The sequence below is a fragment of the Andrena cerasifolii genome, chromosome 10 (assembly GCF_050908995.1).
Source record: "Andrena cerasifolii isolate SP2316 chromosome 10, iyAndCera1_principal, whole genome shotgun sequence".
Taxonomy (NCBI): domain Eukaryota; kingdom Metazoa; phylum Arthropoda; class Insecta; order Hymenoptera; family Andrenidae; genus Andrena; species Andrena cerasifolii.
The window spans coordinates 6,277,220-6,301,068 of NC_135127.1; the positions used below are offsets into that span (position 1 = coordinate 6,277,220).

The window sequence follows — 23,849 nt, forward strand, 5'->3', positions numbered from 1 at the left end:
TCCACGTGTACGTGCCCCTACGTGCCCGTTACATGTGCCCGAGTCCGTGTGCCTCTCTATGCACTCAATATACCTACACACGATGCAAAATGCTACACGTAGGTAGCACGGCCAGTGTCTCCCAACCTATCGATCGCCGATCTAGGCATTTCGTTTTTCCTTCGCCGCCTAGGGAGGCTACTACGGAGATCGGCGGGTCCGCGTGGATCGTGGGTCGACCGATCCGAGGGACGTTTCACTTTCGATCGAGACTGCTTCATAGCGCAGGAAGCTGACGAACGCGAAGGACGGGGCGCAGATTTCCTGGTTGCTTGGAAACGATCCCACTGTACGGTTGTAGGAGCGCTATGGCTGCAACGTGTTTATCATGACCGCGATCGTCGTAAAAATCGGGGGAAAAGGACATTGGGAAACGCTGCCGGCTCGGTTGCGTCGATCTCCGTCGACTTTGCGAGCCGAGACCATGAACCGATCGTGGGAGTCTGCAGCTGAGCGTTAGACACACGCCGAACCCGAAGAAATAGCCGAGAGTGCCGCGCGTTTCCCTCCCATTCATTTCCACGGGTCTGCCTCTGCTCCGTGTTTTCGGACCGATTCCTCTTACTTTTGCGTCACTGCGCCTCATCGCCATCGCGCCTATATCCTTCGCGGATTCCTCCGCTGGCAAAGTGGTCTGAACCCTCCTGGTGGCAGACAAAGACGGTACCGTTTCGAGCATAACAAGTTGCTTGTTCCCATAAAGAATCGAGAATCCTCGGTTATCCCTTGCAGGCAATTATTCCCCTCTTCGTTTATATCGTCTAATTTGCCATTCTAATGGAGGCGTTGCGCGCTAAATTACCGTCTGGTAATATCAATAAAAACCGTTACTCTAAGCGTCGACCGGCGAGCGAGCATGCGTCCGCGAATCGGGGCGATTTCCTCGACCGTTCTCATGCCACCTTGAAGGATCTCTCCTCCGAGGCACGATCCTTTGACTTTTGGTACGGACGCTGATTCCTTCGCGAGCGAATGAACGCCTCTTACTTTCGTGCCGATCGCACGGCACGCCGCGGCGTTTCCATTCACGTTTCCATTCACCGGCTGACAGAAGTTACGAGCGGCCGTCTGTTTCAGTGTCGATTACATTATACGCGTTTAAAAGCGCCGATTACGAATAGCCGCTCCTACGACGCGACGCCTCGAGTCCAATGGTTTTATCGTCGTCGCTCGCGTAACGAATTTGCATTAACGCGGAGGCGCCACGAAACCGGCGATTAGGAGCTGCTGAAAATTCGCGACCTCGGCTAATCGGGCCTGGCCGACGAGGCGTCGGTGACTCGTTCGTGGCGATCGACGGATCGTTAGAGTGAGTCTGTCGAAAGGTAGCTGGGTTTCGGATTATCTCGGCAGAGACCTTTCTCTCGGCGGCGCGAGCACGGGCATGGGCATGGGCACGGGCACGGGCACGACGAGTCGTGCCAGTCGAGATTTAGCCTTCGACGGGGATTTTTACCATCGATCCAGAGGAATGTCGGCTCGCCACTCGAAAGGGTCGATCGAGAACGATCGGTGGGCCCACGCGCGCCCGAGCCCCAGCGCCCGTGTCCGAAGCCCACATTTCAGCTTGCCCAACTTCGCCGCGGAAACGGACATTTACCGAGAAATCCGACACCCGTAGAAGTAGATTCCAAGTGGAATGCTCAATGATCGGTGGAACCGTTCCCCAGAGTCTGTACTTTAGCCTAATATATCGAAGCGTGGGTAGGTGTATCCGAGTTTACCGATTTCGTCCTACTCGCAGTCGCCTCGTGCCGTTGCGAGAGTAGCGGATACCGGAGCGTTATGTACTGCAGTTTTTCGGTGGCGTGCGTGCGTGCGTGCGTGCCATCTGTCGCTCCACGCGCTGCTGCTTGTTCGCAGGTCGAGCCACGCTGGAACCGTACGGCAAGGACACAATCGACCACGATTCGGCCGCTTTTCATCGCGCGGACGATCCTCGATCTCGCGGGGCCTCCCGTTCCCGCCGCGTGGGAATATCTCGCATGTCCTCGGCTCCTTTCCAGCCGAACAATGCCGGTTACGAAAGGCCTCTCGCGACTCGTATCGTCCGGCGATTTTTGATCGCCGCTATGCCCAGCCATCGCAGCTACCGAGTTCAGGCAACGAGCAGAGATATCGAGGGAGAGATTCGTGGCGTCTGGCGACCGACGTTTATTTTTAACCGAGCATTTTGATCGCCCCGCGATTCTTTCTTCGAGCCGGCAGATAATGCCGTAATCGTGCTGCACGTGACAGGCCGGGTCACTGGCCTACAGCAGCGGTGTTCTCGTTATTTACCGGCCAGAAATCGCTTTGCCTCCCTCTCCGTCCACCCGAGTTCCCTTCTCGCGTCGCAAAAAAAACCCGAGCCCCGTCGTTGAATTGTCTGAGTCTGCCGATGCAGCCGACGACGCTGCATTCCGACACGTGTCCCAAACATGTCGCTGGTTGCAGCAACGCGTCGCCGGCCGCGTGCGGGATCTCGTTCGATGCACCCGTTGCCCGCCTATCGGTTATCGGCGCATCTTGCGCGATCTTCTGGCCGACTTGAAAGAAGTCAACGTGACGCGCCAGCAGATAGCCGGCTGGGTCTGTCGAGGCATCCGTCGTTCGTCTTCAGATGCGAAGTTTTCGTATTTCTAGCGGGGACGCGGGCAGCGCTCTTTCGCTGGGACAATGTTAGGCCGACAATGTCCAGATGAACCGCAGTCGCGACATTTGGTCGGAGAAAGTTGATGCGGAAACATAAATCTCTTTAAAGAATGGGGGGTCCTCGACGCGAGTTTTCGGCCTCGTGGCACGCCGGGGCTGACGCGTGCCAGAACACCATAATTTGGGCTCTAAGCGCATCGTGGGTCCGGCAACTCAAGGGTTTTCCTCGGCTGGTGGGCCGCTGGTGACGTCGGGAACCTAAGTGTTCTCCACGCCGATTTTGCTTGACGCCAACGCATCTGGAGATTCTCAATGGGCATTGGGCAATCCCCGTTTTTCAAAACCGAGATGGAAGGGTGAAGTGACTTCGAGGAGGCCCGACGACCAGATCGGCGGAACATTTTCATCGCTAAATAGACAGAGTCACCCAAATACACAAGTTCCACTGTTTTCTACACTGTACAACTCGTTTAATAAAGTTTGTAGAATAACGTCCGTGAAAACCATTTCATCATTGAGTCACCAATTAGTCGCGACCGAGTGCGGACGTGTTTTGTTTTCGCTCCAATAAGTCAAGTTTACTGTGTGTATTCAGAGTACTCTCTCTACTTTTGTTTTCTTACGGGCGAAAATTCTCTATAAATTGGTTAATCTAATCTAATAATGGGAAGAAAAATCTGTAAGGGTTGCTCCACCTTGGTAGTTAACCCCATCACATGTGAAAACTGTGGTATTTCTTGTCACCCTTCGTGCATACAAAGAACGGGTCATCCTTATTTCAACGATCAGTTTACCAACACCGATGCAGTATTCGATGAATATAACGTGTATCGTCAAGACAGGAACCCAAAAACTAGCATACTTTCGAGAGGAGAAGGAGTTTTAATTGCCGTCCGTGAACAGTAAATTATTGATCAGTGTAGAAATAGACCACATTCAATACCGATTTTAAAAAGGTGTTTGACACTGTCAATCATTCATGTACCACCTAGGATACTGAGAACACTTTCCATTTTCCATCTAAATTCTTACAGAACAACTTTCAGTAAGGGTATCATTTTCAATAGACCATGTAAGTCTGCTAACAAAGTTGAACCTCTGGTTGACTTTTTTCCGGATCCCTGTATACGTTCAAGAGCGCAATAGCTAACTTAGAAGACGACCTTATACCTACCTAGCATATAAGTTATCAATAATTAATCCCAAGTTATATTACGTTCTTTTTAATTGTACACTCGATACCATTTACTCACGTCTGTACCAAAGGGTAATACCCGTAAATAAATATTATTATTATTTTGCCTATCAAGGGAGGTCCTTCTTAATCGGCACGCCCTCGGAAATTATAACAAACTCATCGGACTGAACCACGGAGGCTTAACAGACAAGCTGGAAAAAGACGCGCAGGGGTGCGCGATTTTCATCGAGGAACTGCTCGTCGTTTCCCGTGGCAAGGCCTGGATGACACGAACGCGAATCGCGCAATATTTATCTCGCCGCAAAATGGAACCGCCATCGGGCATTTCGCGCACCCCATATCAGGGGCGCACAGGGGAACCCTTATGTCGTTTCAACGGGAAAAGGACGACAGAGGTGTCCTCGGCCGCACCGCCAATGGGATGGTACATGCAACCCTCAACGCAAAGCATCCCGCGAGCCCCAGAACTCGCTGACTACGCGAACAGAATCTTTCTTACGGAATGCTAGATGCCCTGCTGTAGCGCAACTTTTAGCAGCGTGCTCGGAGAGCGCTTGTTACCCGCGAGATTCCTGAAAATATTTAGAGTAAAGTTTGCGAAAAATAGCCTGCGAGATATTCGAACGCTAGAAATCTATCTCGGCGTGATTGTCTGACCTCCTGGCCCGGCAAAGTATCGCCCGATTCGTCGGCAGAGATGATCGGAAATATTCGATCCGACCTTACGATCCCAGCGAGATTCGTTGTTCGGCATTCGAGTGGAACGGCGAGCGTATCGTTTAAAAAGGAACGGGGCTGAGGAAAGCTCGCTCCGATGCCCGAAACCCGATAACACATTCGTACGCTAATTAAAGTCCATGATAAGAGAAAACTGCGGCGGAATTGGACGCGTCACCGAACGATTTCGCGTGTTTTTCCCATTATCTTGAATTTTTCCACGGTTCAAAATATTTCCCCGCGATAAGAGAGGCGGTGTGGCGCGGCGGCGGGCGATTGTTCGGCTTTGCGCGCTTCGAGAGGTACTTGGCATCCGCGCGACCCTAGCTTTGTAGCCGTTGCTCCAGACGGCTGGTTCGGTCGCGCTGTTCAGCGTGTATTTTTTCGCGAGATGCGGTTGATCGGTGCAAAAAAAAAAAAGAAATGAAACAACGATATCGCCGCTTTATCGCGCTCTTACGAAAAGCCGAACCGCACGATTTTTCCCGACAAATGTCGCGCGTGACCGCGCAGCCGTCTTCCGCGAAAAAAATAACCGACGTGTCGGCTGCACCGATAACGCGGCCCTCGCAAACAAACTCGTTCAAGGCCAGGGTTCGAGAGTGCTTCAAATATTTTTCGCGACTCGCGTAACCCTGAGAGCCGCGAACGAGTAGGATTGACCGAGCTGTGCACACGCGACCGAGTGAGAGAGCGGACGATAAACCGGCCGTGGCTACGACGAGCGCGTGTCCGCGATTCTCTTTGAGACCACGGCTCGACGCAACGCCACTTTCGGCCAACCAAACCCACCGCGATCGTTCGCCTTTGTTCCTCAAATTATTATAATATATCGACCATTAAACTTAGCATTTTCCCTCTGCCCGGTCCGGGCACCTCTTTCTGGAAGGCTTCTCTCACTGCCGCACCGACACCGAGCGTCGCGGCTGATTGCGAGCAAGGGGAGAGAGAGAGAGAGAGAGAGAGCAAGAGAGCAGATTGCCAACGATTTATTTGTTCGCCGAGGTACTTTCTCGGGATTTGCCTGCACCCACACAGGCATTTTCGCGAGCGCGCAATAGACATTTTCAGATAACGTAATTATTTCGATAAGGCTTATCGCGAACGAACCCGCGCGGCCCTCCCGCGGCATTCAACACCGCGGCCAGATAAAGCTTGTTTTCAACGAATTAATCTTGTTCCTTCGAGTCAGCGATGATGCGAGAAAAATCCCTATCTCGCGAGGCTTTCGAGTCTTTCGATCGTAATTTCGTTGCGCGGGCTGAACGGGTGTTTGCAACCACCCGCGGGGACGGCGACTGTTGCCTCGGTTTATCCCCGCGGCGATTAACACCCGCTCAAATAAAGAGGTTATTTATAGCGCCGCGGAGAAAAAAACGGCTTTCGACATCTAATGGACGGTGGAATTGCTCAACGGTCGGGCGACGCAATCGCGTCTCAGGTGCGAAGGGGAGGCGCTTATCGCGCCGATGAAAAACTGCCGCGACCGTCGCGGATCTTGAGTCTATTCGACATGGACGTTTTCGCGACGATATTGAGATTACCGTGTGTTTTGCGATCTGTTGCTCCGAAAGCACGAGGCCCCAGCTGTTCGAGGGGAACGGGCTGGCTGCGTTTCCCGCACTCGTGCGGAGGTGCGTCCCGATTCCTCTCGGCTGTTTCCTCAATCTCCGATCTCTCGGCGCGCAGAGTTGTTTTCGCAAATTACTTCGATTACAATATAATTCCCCGTTGTGGGCGAGGCGGAAGGGGGGAAGGAGCTTTAACGGAATCGTGGCGGAATGGAAGTGAGAAGACTCGGGCCGGCGCGACGCGGTGCGTACTGCGTACGCGTAAGTACGTAACTCGCATCGGCGTGCTGGGCAACAACGTCTCATTTGCCGACAGTTCAAGACTTTCTCATTGCGGGGTGGTTTTATTAGCGGGTTCCCATCTCCTTTCTTCTTTCCGCGTTCCTATTCCACTATGACTGCTCGTTTCGCCGTTCTCCCGCGCATCCGATGCGAAAACCTTCCGCGCTCTATCTGGGATCTGAGCTGGCCGATCCGCCGAAGGGTCGGGGGACACGACGCGAACGTAACGCGTTAATTACCTACCTACCGGGGAACGTTAGCTGTAATGGTCCCTTTAAGCGTGCCCGGGCTGGCTCAGTCTGGCTCAGTCTCGCGTAGCGTAAAGGAATGTTCCTTCTGCCAGCAGTATTCCTTACGATTTGCGTAATTTATTTCGCCTACACCGCTCGCCAAAGTAACCCGGAAAAATGCCATCGGAATTAATTTAATTAACGGGCGGGTCTCCGGGGATTCGTGGCTCGAGAGACGGAGAGCGAGGGAGCAGCGGAGGAAACCCGAGAGACGCGCGTGGACTGAGCAATTTTCGCCAAGATTTCCCGTGGCCGAAGAGAAACGGCTCGGGCTGCGTCGGCGAAACGCGTGCGATTTTTAATGGAACCTCCATAAACAATGGGCCGACGAATTTCCGTTGTCCCTCGCTGTCCCCGTGCTCGATCAAACGCTGCTCCGAGGGACCGCGGAATCCTCGGTAATTTCGTCCATCCCGGCCAACTCTGGCGGAGGATTAAGACGAGGGGAAGGAAGAACGTGGCGGAGGGTCGACGGGCGGGATTTGCTTGTAGCGTTATTAAATCGCTAAAGACAATCTCTGTTGCGGGAGACAAAGGGCCGTCGCGTGGAGAGGAACCACGGTGCGGCACGGCGCACAGTGGGAAAGAATCGGTGCGTCACCGGCCAAAAATCTATAACTTTTGAACGGATGAAGATGAAGTAATAATTCTTTTTGCTTTAATGAAGTCGATGTGTACTTCGTTAGTTAGATAGCATTACGTTACTTATATTAAGTAATACTTAATTACATTAACTAATACATAATTGATAAGGTGTGATTTTACTGCGGTGAATTATTCTGAAATAAGTTTAATTGAGTTCAGTCTGGTGTTCGCATAATAGTTATAAAAATGGAGTATACATATAAATTTTTATTTAATATCTTTATAGAAGAAACTAGTATTAGTGAAAAAAATTTTGTTAATAAGATAGCGGTGAAGTGTGGAGTTAAATATGAAAATGTACTACGATTCTTTAGTATCAATTAGAAATAAACCAAAATATATCCATTTTAGAAATAGATGTGCCAGAAGTTATCATCTCCAATTATAAAAAAATCACGATTATAAAAGAGCAAAATTTTTAGAGGCTATCGAAAAAGCAGAGAAATCAGAGATAGATCGGATATATGATGCCATATTTTCACCGACAGAATTAGATACCTTTTCTCCTCAAGAAGCTTTGGCAATTTTCCTTGATTTAGGTTCATCTAAGGCAAAATATCAGAAACTAACTCAACATCTACAAAAAATTGATTACGGAAACAAAGAAGAATTCAATGCCAGACAATTGAAAAGCCACGGAAATATCGGCAGAATGTAATCTTCAAGATTTGTTGGATCACACTGCTAAAAGAATTCTGCAAACTAAGCTACCGAGGGTTAATATAAGTAACGCAATATCATCGAAGTAATGAAGGACACATCAACTTCATTAAAGCAAAAAGAATTATTACTTTATCTTCATCCGTTGAAAAGTTATAGATTTTTGGCCGCTGACGGACCGATTTTTTCCCACTGTGCGGCGGTGGTTGGAAAAGAAGGTTGAAAAAGGGAGGAGAAGGGAGGGGGCGAGAGAGTGAGTTTCGCGACTGTCACGGGGACAGGAGCGTTCTCCTTCGGTCGGTCTTTGTCTTACCGGTGGCTTCCAGGGGCGAGTTCCTCGTCCCACCGGAGAAGTTGCACGGGGCGTAATAGGGAAGGGTGCCCAGGGGGGTTCTGTCCATCCTTTGTATCGTCGAGCAATCACGACCTACCCCACGAGCACGTACGCGAACCATATATACGCGAATAGGTATACGCGCGCATCTCTCTTATCCTCTCCCTTTCCGCTCTCCTGGCCTCCCTTCGCGGGCGAACCAGGGCGAACCAGGGCGAACGCAACGCACCCCCGACCGCGGTGAACTCTCCTCCCCCCTCCCATCGTCCCGATTCCCCCATCGCCCCAACCCCCGGTCCCCCGTCGCTCTACCACCCTGCCACCCACATCATTTCGCGTTCTGTGGGGTTGCAAATGCATCCGCGATGACTGCCGTGTACTCCCGGAATGACTGATGAACTGCAACGGGCTTCCTTCTGCCTTATAGGCGTGTACAGGACGTTTCAATTACGCGGCAGGCGACCCGTGTCTATTTCCCTCTCCGTCCCTTGCTCCCGTCTCGCCTCCTCGTCCTCGTCCTCGGTTTTCCTCCGTTTACGGCCTCGAACGAGACGACGAGACTACGAGACGATGAGCCGCGCCCGTCACAAGAGACAGGGGCCAAGAGTGGCCGATGAAGCTGTTCTGAAGGGAACAGCGAGCAGCCGAGCCAGCAGAGAAAGAGGAATTTATTATGTCCTCGGGCCAACTGGCCCCTCGGTACAATATGTTACAAGCACGGGAAATGAAAAAAGGAGGGAGCGAAGAAGGAGGAAAAATGTGAGCGGAGCGACCAAGCCCCGCTCACGGGTAATTAGATAAAGCTCGTCGCCGCGCCGGCTCGCCCCGCTCGCCTCACCGAACGCACGAAACAGACTCAAAGCGGGCCAACAGATTATTTGTTTCGAACCTGCACATTATCCGCGCTCCGACGCACGAAAATTTAATTAACTCGCGTTATTTTATTTCGTCGCGCGTGTTTCGGACAACGCCGCCTATCTCCGGAGATATTAATTACCGCGCGGGCATTCGTCGTTCAAGATGGTCCGTGCCGGTATCGACGCCGGATAAAAGTGCGCGGCGCGAAGAAAAGCCGGACAGGAACAGTTTAATTAGCCGCGTCCAGGCTGCCCACTGCCTCCCTCGGCCTTCGAGATAGCGCGCTGATCCGCCAGGCGAACGCGGTAATAACGCACCCGGAATCTAAATTATTTTTCATTATCCTGGCCCGCGGCGAGCACCGTCGCCAGCCGAGATCCTCCAGGATTCCGACCAATTCCTAAGCTGTCGCGGGGATGGGACCGATCCTCGGCACTCGCTGAAAAATTCTCCACTCACCGCATAACGGTTCCGCGCACCTGCCGCCGTTAAACGCGCCCTTGGACGGGCCACGGGTGTTATTGCAGGCTCGCGCATTAATTCGACGAGAAGACGCAGGAGCGAGGGGCAACGGTCGATCACTGGAGCTCTCGCGTTGTCCTCGACGCAACATTCTCTGTGCGTACACAAACGTCACCAGCTGCACGCGCGAGCTGGTATAAAGTAGGCAGGTACCTGCTGCGCGGAAGAATCAGAGGAAATGGCGCAGGGTGCGGGGTGAACGAACTTTGCGCGCGCCTCGGGGTGCGAACGATAAGTGTTTATGAACGAGATCAAGTGGTTGCTTAAGTTACGAGCGGAGTTGAACGAGTTCCAAGAATGCGCGCGGAGATTTCGGTGCGGAGGTGCGCGGCGCGAGTGCTCGCCGCCTCGATCGCCGAGGGAAAATGTTTCTCGGGCGAAGCGGAGCAGCCTGGACGACGGAGCTTCTGCCCGTGGACGTAATCGAAATATGGCAGAGATCCATCAAATTCTCGAAAACCAGTTTGGTCGGTTGGAATCAGCGGGCTGGTCGAGGAGCCGAGCTGAACTGAACCACCAGCAGGCACAAGTGGCCGCAGCGGCGAGGGGACCACCGCAGGGAAGAAAAGAAAGGAACGGAGCGGAGCTGTATAGGTAGTGGTTCGAATAGGCAGAAGATACTGACCTACCGTCAGCTCGATCCCACCGCTCTAATGCTCCCCTATAATTTATTGCAGCGAGCACGCGTCTCCTTCTTTTCAGCTACCTAATTATTATAAATCTGCTGCGAAGGAACGCCGGACCATGTCTTCCGTCCAGGAAGCGGCACGTCGCAGCCTATCATTCCTCTAATCGTCGGGCCAACTGGACGCAAAAGGAGCGAGAAAGCCTTTCGGATCGAGGGCTAGTCGCATCGGGCGACCGACACTCCTCTCTCCTCGCATTTTCGTCCTTTACCTATCGCCCACAGCGAGCGAACCACTCCGAAACCTCTACTCGTACGGGCGGCCCGATGAAATTCCGTTAAGCAGGATCCATGGACTTTGTTTCAGGATCGCAAGTCGAAGACGGACGCGCGTGTACTTCGGTATATACCTCGGTATGTACAGCGTGCGTGGAAACGGGTTTGGAATCATTGAGAACGGCAGGTTGGGCCGGTCGTCGGCCGACAAAAAGTAGGAGCTCACGCACGGCTGTTCGTCGGCCGTGATGAGAAGATAGCCGATAGAAAATAGAGGAGGAGAGGACCGGATCACGGGGAGGAGAGAGCGAGAGGCCATACGGATCCGCGTGAAAAATTTCGTCGTCGTCGGACACGCAGTATCGCATGCGGAGCACCCATTTTCTACACGAACCGTCTCCCTCGCAGAGATACTTTTCTTTTGCAATTAAAGCTGCGGGCCCCCTTCCGCCCGTCCGAATCGACAAGGCGCGGCGAATTTTTCCATCGATCACCGCGTCACCGCTTGACGTGCTTTTCCGTCGAGGTCTCTTTAGTTTCCTGCCTACCTGGGGGGCAGGGGCACAAAAATAGCGACGCCACTTACATGCGTAACTACCTGGCGAATCTAGGAAAAGCTCGAAGCTCCGATCGGGAAACGTAGCTGCTCGAGAGAGGCTGCTTGATTCTCGGAAAAGGGAAAGAAAAGAGGAGGGAAGCTTCCTCCCTGTCGTGAGAACACGACGACGTCCGTTAATGGCGGCATTATAAACCGTTCCTCGCGTGCATCGGTAAAGAGGTTGAACGCGAGGTGGGGAACCGCGCGCGGGGTGGAGAGGCGGCTGGCCGATCGGTGGAGGTGCATGCGAAAAAAGGTGAAATTACGTAAACATCTTGCAAACGACGATTACCACACACTGGGATTAGCTCGGCGTTCACCTCTGCTCGAAGCGCCTGAAAGAGACCGCCGCGGCGAGCGCATGCATGCACATGCAGCTGCCTGCACATCGTACCAGTTCGACTCGCGACCTATCGAGAGATCGAGCTCGTTTCACCTTCGTCGCATCGATCGCGATCGGACGACGATCTAATTAGCGCGCCCTCGTCGCGGCTCCCGGGGCCCCGATTTTTCGCCCGGGAACCAAGGGAGGAAATCAGGAGGGTTCGGGCATCGCGGAAATTGGACCAGTCGTCGCAGAAGCATCGTTGATGCGCGCGGCAAGGCCGGCGCGGTAGTTTGCATGCCGATAAATATTAATGCAGCGTCCTCGGCCGTGCAAATATTTACCGATCAATGAGCGCGTTCGGACGACGATAATTGGTCTAATGACTGGTGGCGATCGATCCGCGCGGTACCCCGCGGTTTGGTCCCGCCGCGAAATTCCGTCTCGAGGAAGCCGCGGGAAGTTGAAAGGTCCAGCGTGACGATGGTTTTTCTTGCCCGCGGAGGACCTTGCCCGCGCGCTGTGCATATTCATTGGCGATCAAGCGGCCGCTTCGATCATTATTCCCTCGTAAAAACTGCATTACAATAACTATTCGCGGGGATCGTCGATTGGCCAGTTAGCGGCGTATCGAAATTCACGCTCCGATTTTGCCTGGTAATCCAGCGAAGTGAGGAAAGTGTGGAAACCGAGCCAGGAAACGAGGTCGGAGGTCCGCCATTCGGAGTGGCCATTTTGGGTCGTCCATTCTCCTCCGATCTCTATTCCCGTGCTGGTCGTTTTTGGCAGGACCATCCGGACCCTGACCGCTTAGAAAGGGGGGCCTGACGCCGGCACGCAACGGCGATTGGTCGCCTAAATCCACGGCCATGTTTAGTCGCCCGGGCCCCTCCTGTTTAGAAGGGCCTGACGTCATCTACGTCAGGTATTCGAAGGCCGCGCGTCGCGAAGCGCCGTGACCGACGCGCCTCGTAGATCGATTTTCGCAGCAAAAACATCGATCAAGCCTTACCGATGCCGTCCAACGAAAAAACCCAACTACGTAACGCGTACTGCGCACTATCCGCGACAAAAGTGCCTCTTATCTCTAGCCCGTGCTGCTCCAAGATCAGCGAATCCACCGAGTCGCAGAATCGCTCGCAGCCGGAGAACGACTTTAGAAAATCGATGAATGGCTTCGCGAGGCTAGCTCGAGGGGAAGGCCTACTTGTCGGCCAAGTTTCGAGCGCGGGATCGCCGCCGAACGGAGCGTACCGCCTAGCGGTTCGGTAAGATTCGCTGCCTAGAAACCTATTTAGGTACCGACTTATCCGCTCCAGCCGCCACCTACTCTAGTAGCGCGACCTTCGGCATCGCGGAAGTACCTACGCCTAATCGATGAATCGTGTTTGCTCGGCGATCCGACCGAGACAGATATAACGCGAAATCCGGCTGTGTCCCGTTAGCCTTTTTTCCTCGGCGACCCTCTAATCGCCTATCTAATCGCGCCGCGATATCTACCGCTGGTGGCATCGATTTAGCTCCCGATAACGGAGCATCGCCAATTGAGAATGTGTAAAACTATTGTTCGAAATCGCGGAAACAGGCGGCGACATTGACCAGGCCTCGAGAGCGTTTTCTCGGAAACGAAAAGCGGATAAAGAGCCGATCGAAGGCTGCCGGCGTCGGTGGCTCGCTCGCGTCTAAATTGGCGGTGCGACGCGATTATCGATCGCGGCGAGAGAACGCGGGGACTCGAACTTTGACCGTAATACACGCCGCAAAGAGCAATTATTCCGAGTGGTGACTCGTTTGCGGGGTAAGAAATTGTGCAGCTCACTTTCAAACGTGGCCGGTGTGCTTCAAGGTTCTTAAAACCATTGGTAATGCATTCCAATCGGTTGCTCGAAAGATAGAGAGAGGTTCAGAGAGACGGATTTAGCATTAGAATCTACAAGGACAGCGCGCGGATAGTTGGTCGCCGAGCTGAATCCAGAGAAACTACGTGTACGCGCGGATATACCTACCACCGCGCCGAGAAACAGAGAAATACATAAGTAGCTGGCTTGCAGCGAGACAAATAAGATTTTATAAAAAGATACGGTGCGCCTAGGAGTACGTGCGTGTATGTGCTATGCATGTGCGCCGGGCAACCGACTGACTCGTTAGAATTCAGCGCTCGCGTTCCCGTAATACGATGAATAATTCCTACTGGCGGAAATTAATTTCCTATTTTTCTTGTTCGCTCCGCGGTCGCGCGGCTTCGCCTTTTTCGTCAGCTTGTTAGCCACTTTGCGGACGGAGCTGCGGCTCGCAGTGACGCCGGAGCTCGAAATCGAGAGACAATCGGTAGATAGGTCGGTAGCTACCAAAGAGGGTTCGAACGAGGAAGTGAGATCGGCAGGCGAGTCGATGCGAATGAAACGCGTAACTATTCAACGAGCGCGGACAGTTTTTCACACGATAAACCGCGCATTTCCCGCGACTCCGTCTAGCTGGCTAATTATGCCGTTTCGCGAGTCGGAAGCAAAAACGCGGTTGAAATACAATGATCGAGCCGAGGAATGGGTAGGGGCACGGAGCCATCAAGATTTTTCACCTGCCGCGGAAGCCCGATGTCCCCGAGACATCATCAGCAGTCGCTAAATCGAAGGAATGGTTGGCCCGACAGGTGCAAAGGCCACTGGTATCCAGTTAGCGTGCGCACGGCGGCGTGTAACGATCTACGACTACGACTAGGACGATGACGACGACATATCGTAACGCTCGCGTTATATTCGCGGCTCGTTGTTCCCAGCGAGGCGCTCGTATTCTAAGCACGTTAGACGAGCTTCAGCCTAAATCGTGTCGCAAAACAGCCGATCGCGATTACGATTCATTATCCGCAGCGAGTATTGTCTGCCGGGGACGTAATAACAGACCTTTGTTCCTACTACTTATTGTGAAATTGTAACCACCCAGCGACGATGTACGCTCGAACAAAAAAGGTGCAACGATTGTTGTTCACTCACCGGCGATGCCCCGGCGATGCTCCGACGATGCCACGGCTCGCGACGCGTTGCCTTTTTCTCCTCCAATCTTTCTCAGCCTCGACACACAGCGCATCGTGGACCTGAAACAAACACAGAGAACGGTTTCTCGTTATTACTCCGCCGTGTACCGCGATTTCCAGCAACTCTATCATTTTCTCCGATCGAATAAACAAATGGAAAAAGAAAGGCCTTGGGGTGCGAGCGTAGCTATGCAGGTAGCAGCGAAGGCGATCCGTTCGGAACACGAATGCCCGCTTGGAAGACGAGAACCGTAGGCTGCGGTTTTCGGGCATTTTTGTCGGTCGCGACGATCGATCTTCGCCGCGTTTTGCACGGAACCAGTCGATAATCAGAGGCTGGGAAAATTTCGCGGGGCGATCGACCGTCGATTCCGTCCGAGTGGATCCACTGCTGTATCGGTGCCGCGCGATCCTGCCGGGCAAAAAAAGAATATCGGGCAGTGGGCTAGAAAATGTGACGAACCGCTTTCGATTCGTGGAAAAAGAAACTCGTCCCATCCGAACCGGGTGGAAAAGGTTTGCGCCTGATCAGCGGGCGGTCTTGAAAACCTGGCAGGTATGTTATGGAGTTCGCGGACCAGACTTTTGCGCCGCAAAAGCGTGAGAAACGGTGCAAACCACTTGGCATACCTACCGTTAAGTCCGGTTGCGTAACATTTCGCTTCGCTTTGTTGGATAGTCAACGCATTGGGGGGCTATCGTGGATACCCACCTACCTATAAAGCAGCGCGAACGTGTCGTCTATTTTTATTTATAGGCGACGGAAAATAACTATTCGCCGGGCGTGATGACGCTTCCTCCGGCTCGATTGCTCCTCGGCGGAACGGAGAAAAAGAGGAGTCAAAGTCGAAAGAGAACGAAAAGCAAGTGTTTGCATGGGCTGTGGATTGGTCGGCTGGATCGAGCAACGATTCCCGGTAGGCGATCGTGATTGGTTTCTGGCAGTGGACAGGGATCGAGGGGCAAGTGGCGCGAGAAGCGCAGTCGGTTTCTAAACCGGTCGTCGTAAAAACCTGGCCTGGCCTTCGGGGCGACCATTTTAGAACGTTCTAACATTCGACGATCGCGAAGGCCTCGCTGGGCCGCCTAATAAGCGGCCGTTAATCTATTATTCATTACGAGCGGAGGAGAGATACCTCGAGCGACATGCAAATCGCGCGGGGGACTGCCGCGGACGCGAGCGCGTACACGTTAAGCTGCGACTCGCATCGCGTCCAGCACGCAACGTATCAGCCGCCTCGAGCGGCTTCAAGGAAATCGGCATCGACGATGCCTCTCCGGCGGCGATCCGACGCTCTCCACGGTCCAACGCGACGAAATATCGAACCGTAGGAGTCTGAGGAACCTTCCTCCCTTCGATTATGCGGCGAACGTCGAAACGTAGACCAGCCCCTTGTATCGTGACTACAGGTACTGTAATCACTTCAGGGAATGACCCCGCTCATGAACCGTCGAGCGCGGAACGAAAGGAACGGAAACGTTGATTCGCAATTACGCGTACGGTACGCGCTTTCACCCCGTCCGTACCCATGCGCGCCCTCCTTCCCGGCAGAGCAGGCCGTTTTTAATCGCGAGGCCCCTTAACGAGCAAAAAGCGAACTTTAATGCCCAGCGATCGTCACGCATCGTCTTCTCCGCGGCAGGCAGGGCGTTTCGAGGGATCTGTCGTCGCTTTTGCTGGTCCGCGATTATCCGCGACAGATTCCACTAAGCGAGATCTTCGCCTCATCCGTCTCTCTCTGTTCCTCGGCTCCTGCCGCGATCGAGCTCCAGAATACAGGTACGATAATAATCGATGCCCGACTCATAGGCGAGTGGCGGCGTTTTAGCCTTAATGGACATCCTAGCCGGCGGATCGTTTCGACGTACAAGTGATTTGCAACGCCGGAATAATAATACGTGGGGAACCGGTTTCGTTTTCGATTACGTCGCGGCGATATCGGGCGCGAGGATGCGAACGATCGATAAGTACACGGTGGCGGAAGGAAAGGATAAGAAGGAGAGAGAGCAGCGGAGAGGAGATCCATCGTGAAAAACGATCGGTCGAAGAGGAAACCTTAGGGCCGGGTTTTTACTCGGAGCAACCGGTCGACGCTGCAACGGTTTTCGTGGAATCGCGATAAACGGTGCCGCCGTCGCCGTCGCCGCCACCGCCTGAAATATCCGATTTAATTGCACCGAGATTGCGAAAAGGGACAAAGATCGGCAGCGCCGGTCGCTCTTAATTGCCCCTCGGCTGTATTCTTCCCGGCAGCGTGCCCGCTAGCGTACCGAAGTCGTGAAAACCAGAGCGACGAAATGTAAACACACTCCTCCGGAGCGAACCCATCGGCGATATTTTCGCGCGTCAGTCCAGCCGAGCCATTGTTGTTTCTTTGTATCTATTAGATCGATATCGTCGCCAGAATACAAATGCAGGAATAGAAGATATTCAAACGAAGGCGATCCCCAGTATGGGTGGGATCGTCCCGAGTCAGGGATAATGCGTTTCGCTCCCGACCGTACGTCTGGAGCATAAAGCGATCCTGACGAAAAGGAATCGGCTACACGGATCTATAATAAACGGGCGTGATATCCTTGCCGATTCGAATCCTCCGGGAGGAATCCTCGAGGAGGACGTCGTTGCAGGGAACCCGTTAAAATTTCATGACCAGCTCTCGCGCCCGGGAGTCGTAAAAAAAAAAATTGAATCCATCGATCCTGCGGAGCCATTGCTTCCTCCGCCACGTCGCTGCTTGCCGCTACAACTCACGTTCGACGCTCCGTCGAAACGAATCGACGCGGGCGTCTCGCAGTTTCGCCCGTGCTGCGGCGGCTCGTCGAGAGATTCCGCGACAAGTTGACGGTGAAATTTCGAGGGTTTTTAGCGGATGATTTAGCGCGAGCGGTGTGCTCTCGGTCGTTGGATTCCCCGAGGTTCTGAAACGGTGGAGTTTTAGCGAGCGACCAAAGCGGAGCCAGAAATTCCAGCAAGCTCGAGGTGGTGGTACCGCGGCAAGAGGTAACCAAGCTCCCGACAGGAAGTCGACGAGGCGCAGCAAGCGATCCGAGACAAAGAGCAGAGGGCCACCAGTACACGCGCAAGAGTACCGAGAGAGAAGTTGCGCGAACAGCGGCCTGTGTACCAGCACACCGCACCACTACCATCCTTCTCGTCGTCCAGGTACGAGCGAGCCAGTCAGTCGCAGTATTTGGGACAAGGTCAGAAGGTTCTGCGCTCCCCGGCTTCAAGACACCGAGACCCGCTCTGCGCGCAGAGCTGCACACTGCACTTTCACTTTGCCTCCACTGCCGCGTGCATTCGCAAATTGTAACTTTGCGGACGATACTCTGGCTTCGCCGTTCCGTCGCCTCCCGTCCCGTTCCGTCGCCTCTACGTACCTGTACCTTTGTGTTTCTCAAGCCCTATTCTATTTCTATTATGCGATTCATTAATTGCCCCCCCCCTCCCGTCCTCCTCGCGGGGACGAGTCGCTCGCGGATTCTTAAGCGACGCGTTTTGCGGCACAGCCGAGAAAGCAGAAAAGTTTTGTTCGCGGTATGTACCTAAACGGGGCCGTTCGCGGTTATTTGTAAACGGCGGATAACGTAAGCGGTGGCACGTATTCGCATGTAAATTGCACGCGATACACCGCAAAGGCCGGGCAACGACACTTGCACGGGATACGGTCGGCGCGTGTTCGATACCATTTTTTATTCCCAAATTCGACAAAAAAATCACCTGACCGCACCGCAGCGAAGCGAGCCGGATATATTCTGTCACAAATATCAAGCGAGAACCCGGTCGCTTTCGGGAAAAAACAAAAACCCAGCGGTGTTGCCCGAAAACTGTACGTAGTCGGACAATTGATTATACCGATCTCGCGGAGGGGAAAACCGTTTAAAAAAGGCGAAAATCTTGCGTCGTCGTTTACCGTAGGGTAGACGGGGGCGAATCGGATCGCTTTGTGTTTGATGGTGAAAAGATAATAGCCAAACATTAAAAAACTGATTTGTTGATTGAAACTGATGAAACTGAATGATCCCTGATTGTTCTTTGTTATCTGTATATAGATAATTATAATATTTATAGTTATAAATATATATAAGTAGGTATTTCAAAGGTTGTAGATTACATAAACATATAATGACATAATAGTCTAAAGTACATAAAATACTAAACTTGGACACCGTGCAAACCAATAACAATAAACACATTTGAATTGTCAAGCTGACCTTCTATTTTAAATACGAAATTGCAGATTACGTAGGTTAGAGTCGGACCAAAATATTGTAACGTTGGCGCGCGTCCATCTCACTGAACCGTATGCCAGCTTTAAACAATGACTTAAAACAATTGACGGGTTATTGCGGTAGCTGCGGGGGAGTGGGACGACGCACTACGAACGATCGAGATGCTCATTTCTATCGCGACGTAAGAAATATGGACTAAATTCTTACTATGATCCGATTCGCCCCGGTCTACCCTACAAGTTAATTATTGCGCGTAACGACGCGCGGCATCATTCCGTTACTGCATTGCTTTCGTAATGAGTTCATTTGCGACTCGTTGGCGTTACTGCGACCCTTCTTACGGCGTACAAAGAAGCAAGGGGCTCGTGGTACGGTCGCGACAAGACGCGAAAAGCTGATTGAAAGTAATTCGGAGCGAGGACGACGAACGGGTGGTCAGTGGTCGGCGAAAAAGGGAGAAGGAGTTCGGGGAAACGGGGAGAGAGAAGCGGAAGAAAGAGAGACCGAGAACGAGAACGAGAACGATCGCTGTCCAGCGGCAACGGCTGACACAATGGGCATTGAAAACAGAAAATAAGCGGCATTGTTCGGCGCTTTTCAGAATCGATATTTGCGAATACGGCACATCGACGCGTGTCGCGAGCGCCCTCGCGCTCGGTGATTTAAAGCAGAGATTAAAAATAAAGGGGACACGCGTCGCGTTTCCGTCGATCCCCCTCGATCCTCATCGATCCCCGTAGATCCCAGTCGACCGAGTAGAACCGAGGCGAGTCGAGCCCGTGTCGAGCGAACAGCCGCCTTTGTTGCCCGCGCCGCGCCTCCTCCCGACGCCGCTGCCGCTGTTGTTACTCCGAGGCTCCGAAAGTAGCCAGCCCTGCTGTTTCCCGAACCAAGAAGAATCGCGCCTCGTTGATCGTTTGCCTGTGTCGGACGCAAGAACCACCGTCAGGGCACGCTTACTTCCTTCGTCCCGTCGGCGTCGCGTGCGTGACCACTGGAGGGTGGCTTTTATTAATCTTGGTAACATTTTTTCCCAAGATTTTCTTCGGGGCACCCTCCGGAATAGTTCCAAATAATTAAAATAAAATTTGTGTAAAGTTTGAGCTCGATCGGATAACGGGAAAGGGTGACCCTGGGCCCTTAAACGTTTAAATAATTATTTTCTCAGCGTTTGATATGTCATGAATGTTTCCTAAAAATTTGGGACCGAAACTCGCAAAAATATCGAAGATATAGACGTCAGTAGTGAGGTATTCAAATGCACTTTTCTCGATATCATCTTCGATATTTTTGCGAATTTCGGTCCCAAATTTTCAGGAAACGTTCATGACATATCAAACATTGAAAATAAGAAAAACAATTTTTTTTTATCTTTTTCGCAAATTTCGGTATATGCTCTCCTCCCTTAAATGTTTAAAAATAGTCGTCGAAAATAAAAATTCAATTTTTTTGTTCGCCTTCGTAAATAAAAAGACTTCTAGAAGCATTTTACACTTTCAAAACTTGAGGAAAAAAGTTTTTTTTTTTTTAGTTTTTCAGACTTTTTTTAAAACCGTTTGTAGCACGAAAAAAAGTAACAAAACATAAAAGATGCTCCATGTCCGGATCTACAGCTTTTGTTTGACATATTTTTTTATTCAATCAGTAACTTGGAGGATATTATATAAAATCGACATCGCGAGCTGTTAAATAATTATTTAAATGTTTAAGGGCCCAGGGTCACCCTTTCCCGTTATCCGATCGAGCTCAAACTTTACACGATTTTTTTTTTAATTATTTGAAACTATTCTTGACGGTGCTTCCAAGAAAATTCAAAAGTCGAAAATAAGAGCCACCCTAGTGCCCACGCTCAGTAGAGAACGCTTCGGCTGGGCTGGTTTGACGCCGACCTCGTTCCGCGGTTCAACGATTCCAGCTTTGAATTTCGACGCATGCTCGACCAGGTTCGGCGGACAAATTCAACGCGCCGAAGGATCGCGTGAACGAAACGTAACGCGGGACAATGGCTAGCAATCCCACCTACGCAGGCCTCGTTAGCCTGGGGCCTTGATGGCAAGCGGAATACGAGGGAATTTTGAATTTTATCTGAGCCGTAATCGGCAGATCAAGGCGATGTTAGGATCGCAATAAGCCAGCCGACCACCGCGCGCACGTTCACTCGAGCGAGCATATTTATATCACCGCGGCACGATCGGCGCACGGTTCGCACAATTTCCGATTCGCTGTAGCTCGTTGCCGCAGCCTGTTGGAAAAACGTGACCGTAATTTGCCATCGACCGTTCGCCCCGCTGCATCGACCGCGATCGCACTTTGGCCCGGCCCGGAAGAATGTCGCGTGGCCGACGACCGGCAAGCTGGTGAACGAGCGAACGGGCCATCCGCACCGTCAACGTACGCATTATTAGGTAATTAACGGCCCGATGTACGTATCGCGGGCAGACCGCTGGCAAAGGGATCGTCCTTCTCCCCGTCCACGGCCCACCGTACGTACGTTGTAATTACGCGATCCTCGCGTGTCCTCTGTTACCCTACGACCGTCTCTTCGCAACAACGGTTCCAAGTTTTTTTTTGTCCACTCCTCCTCCTAGACGACTAGACGTTCCAGAGACTGGGCGCGAAGGTTTGCTGGGCCCTGCGTTAGGGCCAGCAGACTGGAAGACCCTCGATCGCGTCTCGCAACGGATTTCAAAGATTCCGCGAGAGGCAGCGACAGAGGAAGAGAGAAATAGCGCCGGGGAGAGAGACGTCGCGTCGTTTGGCCGGAGTTAGCACAGCGATCCAGCGGCTTGATCGATCGGCACGATCGTCGTCCTTGAAGTGGTCGACGTCTCTCTCGGCTTACGCAGAGTCGGAGGAACGAACGAAAGGAAGAAACGACGGAAAGAAAGAGGGAACGGGTAAAGGAGCGAACGGTGCGAGATGGAAGAGGCCCCTCTGCCCGGATACCGGCGCGGTGCGGCCTGGTGCGGCGCGGAGCGGAGCGGCGGCAACCTACGACAACCCGAGTTAGAAGTTTCTTTGTCGCGTTAGCATGGCGGCGGCATTCGGCAGTGCACATGCCGTGGTCTAAGCAAGATGGCCGTCTCTCCTGTCGAAAGGAGGGGACGAGAGGAACCGGGGACAGGGGGCAGGATGGGGAAAGGGGGACGAATTCAGGCTGTTGGAGGCCGCCCGGTTCCAACTCGCATTAGAGAACACTCGAAGATTATTACTCGCGTGGAGCTGGCCGCGTGATCCTCAGGCATCCGCATAATAAATCCGCCGCGCTCGCCACCGCCATTTCTAATGCGCCGATTCCCTATCATTCTATCCGCCAATTCGTCCCAGGAATTCGTCCGTGATACGTGTGCACGTGGGTAATGCCTCCCGCTCGCGTGGAACAAAGCATTTCGCGACCGCCAGCGATCGCCTCGCCTCGGCCTCCCGATCTTATAAATCTTCCCGGCCGCGCCAGAGGATCGCCTTTGAACGCCAAGAGGCGCCGATTTCCGCGGATTCGATCAGCGAGAGCCATCGATCTTCGCCGGGCCGAAGGTCGTTTAATCGATCCACGGGACGCAAACGCCAGCCAACTTCCGCCACTTTCTTTGGCGAGCAAGCGGTGGCAAGGCTGCTGAAATCGTGCCGGGATCATCCCGAACGACCTCGCGCGCCGTTTTTCCGAGCAATTTGCATCGTCTGTCGCTTCGTTGTCGCCGCGATCGGCCGGTAAGCCGTTTTTAAGCGAGCCGAGTACGCAGACGCGGTAAAATTTCGCAGCAAAACAAGTTACATAAGGTGTACGCGGGCGAGGAGTTGATATGCGTCGTAAAAATCGCCTCCTAAAATTACTTAGCACGCGAGGAGGGCAACGCGTTGCTCGATTGGAAAGAGAGCCGCTAGAGCGTAATCGATTCGCGTTAACGCCGGCAAGCTACGCCCGTCGGACAAATTCATAGCCGCGGGGGAGGAGTGACGAGGCACCGATTCGCGATCGACTCTAAGTAAATCTAGGGGCAGATTCCAGAGGATGGCTGCGGAGCGAGAGAGACCTCGCCGGGTCTCTCGAGAGAAGTCGGTTGCCGAGTGGCGGGCGAAACGAGAGGATCCAGTGCAGGAGACGTTCTCGACTGGCGAGGAACGGAACGACAATGGCTGGTCGGTTCAAAGATCGGTGCATCCGTTTAAATTGTTCGTCGAATCGGAGACTAGGTCGAGTGGCCGCGAAGTCACGGTGTCACGAAGCGCCTCGAGAAATTGGACGCGCCGCGGCCTGTGAAGGGCATTTCGTAACGCGATTGCCGCGAAGATTGGCACGGGTAGGAAAGATCGGAGGGGGACGTGGAAAATCTCAACCGTTCCAAAGGTTATTTTCCGCGAGCGGTGCACCTACTTTCGCGCGATGCAACGGGGAAAAAAATGGAGGGTGGCGTAACGAGTTACGCCGGCTGTTTATACCCGTCTTAATAACGATACCTAATAAGGATCCCGGGGAGTCGTTAATATATTTTTATTATTAACGGCCGGCCTAATCAGCGACGCCATTCATTCAATTCGACGCAATCCCAGTAGGCAGCAGCTTGAATAATAACATCGAAAGTCTCCGCTAGAAATCATAGCCTTATCCGACAAGATATCCATCACCTCGGCTCCCGGATCCCCTCGAATTCCTGCGTACCTACTTTTTTAATTGCGCATCCAATGATGCATTGGAAATCGAATCGCCACCGATACGCGCGGTGCATTAACGTAATTATTTATAGCGGTGCTGGATGGAACGCATTAAACCGGCACGGCTCAAGGAAAATCGCAGGGGGGTGAGGGGGGGTTGCACGAACTCGCGATGAACTCGCCACCGCTCTGGCCGATCTGCCAGCCGTCCCTCCGAGCTCGCCGTCCACGCGTTAGAAAATCAAATTCGCCGAGGCCTCCTGCCCTTGTGAAACACGAGGCGCGGGCACACGGACGCGAATCTGAACGCGGAGAGGAGCGGGAGCGTGAGCGCGTTGCAGCCGATAATGCGTGGTCTCGC

The 23,849-nt window shown here is 52.8% G+C and overlaps 1 long non-coding RNA gene across 1 annotated transcript in view; it reads right to left on the minus strand.

The window, feature by feature from the left end:
- The window catches only part of LOC143374037 (uncharacterized), a 135,755-nt gene that overhangs the window by 52,418 nt on the left and 59,488 nt on the right, over positions 1-23,849 (minus strand). Inside the window, exon 2 of the long non-coding RNA XR_013086598.1 lies at positions 14,565-14,665. This is a non-coding gene — a long non-coding RNA (uncharacterized LOC143374037). The remainder of the gene's footprint in view (positions 1-14,564; positions 14,666-23,849) is intronic.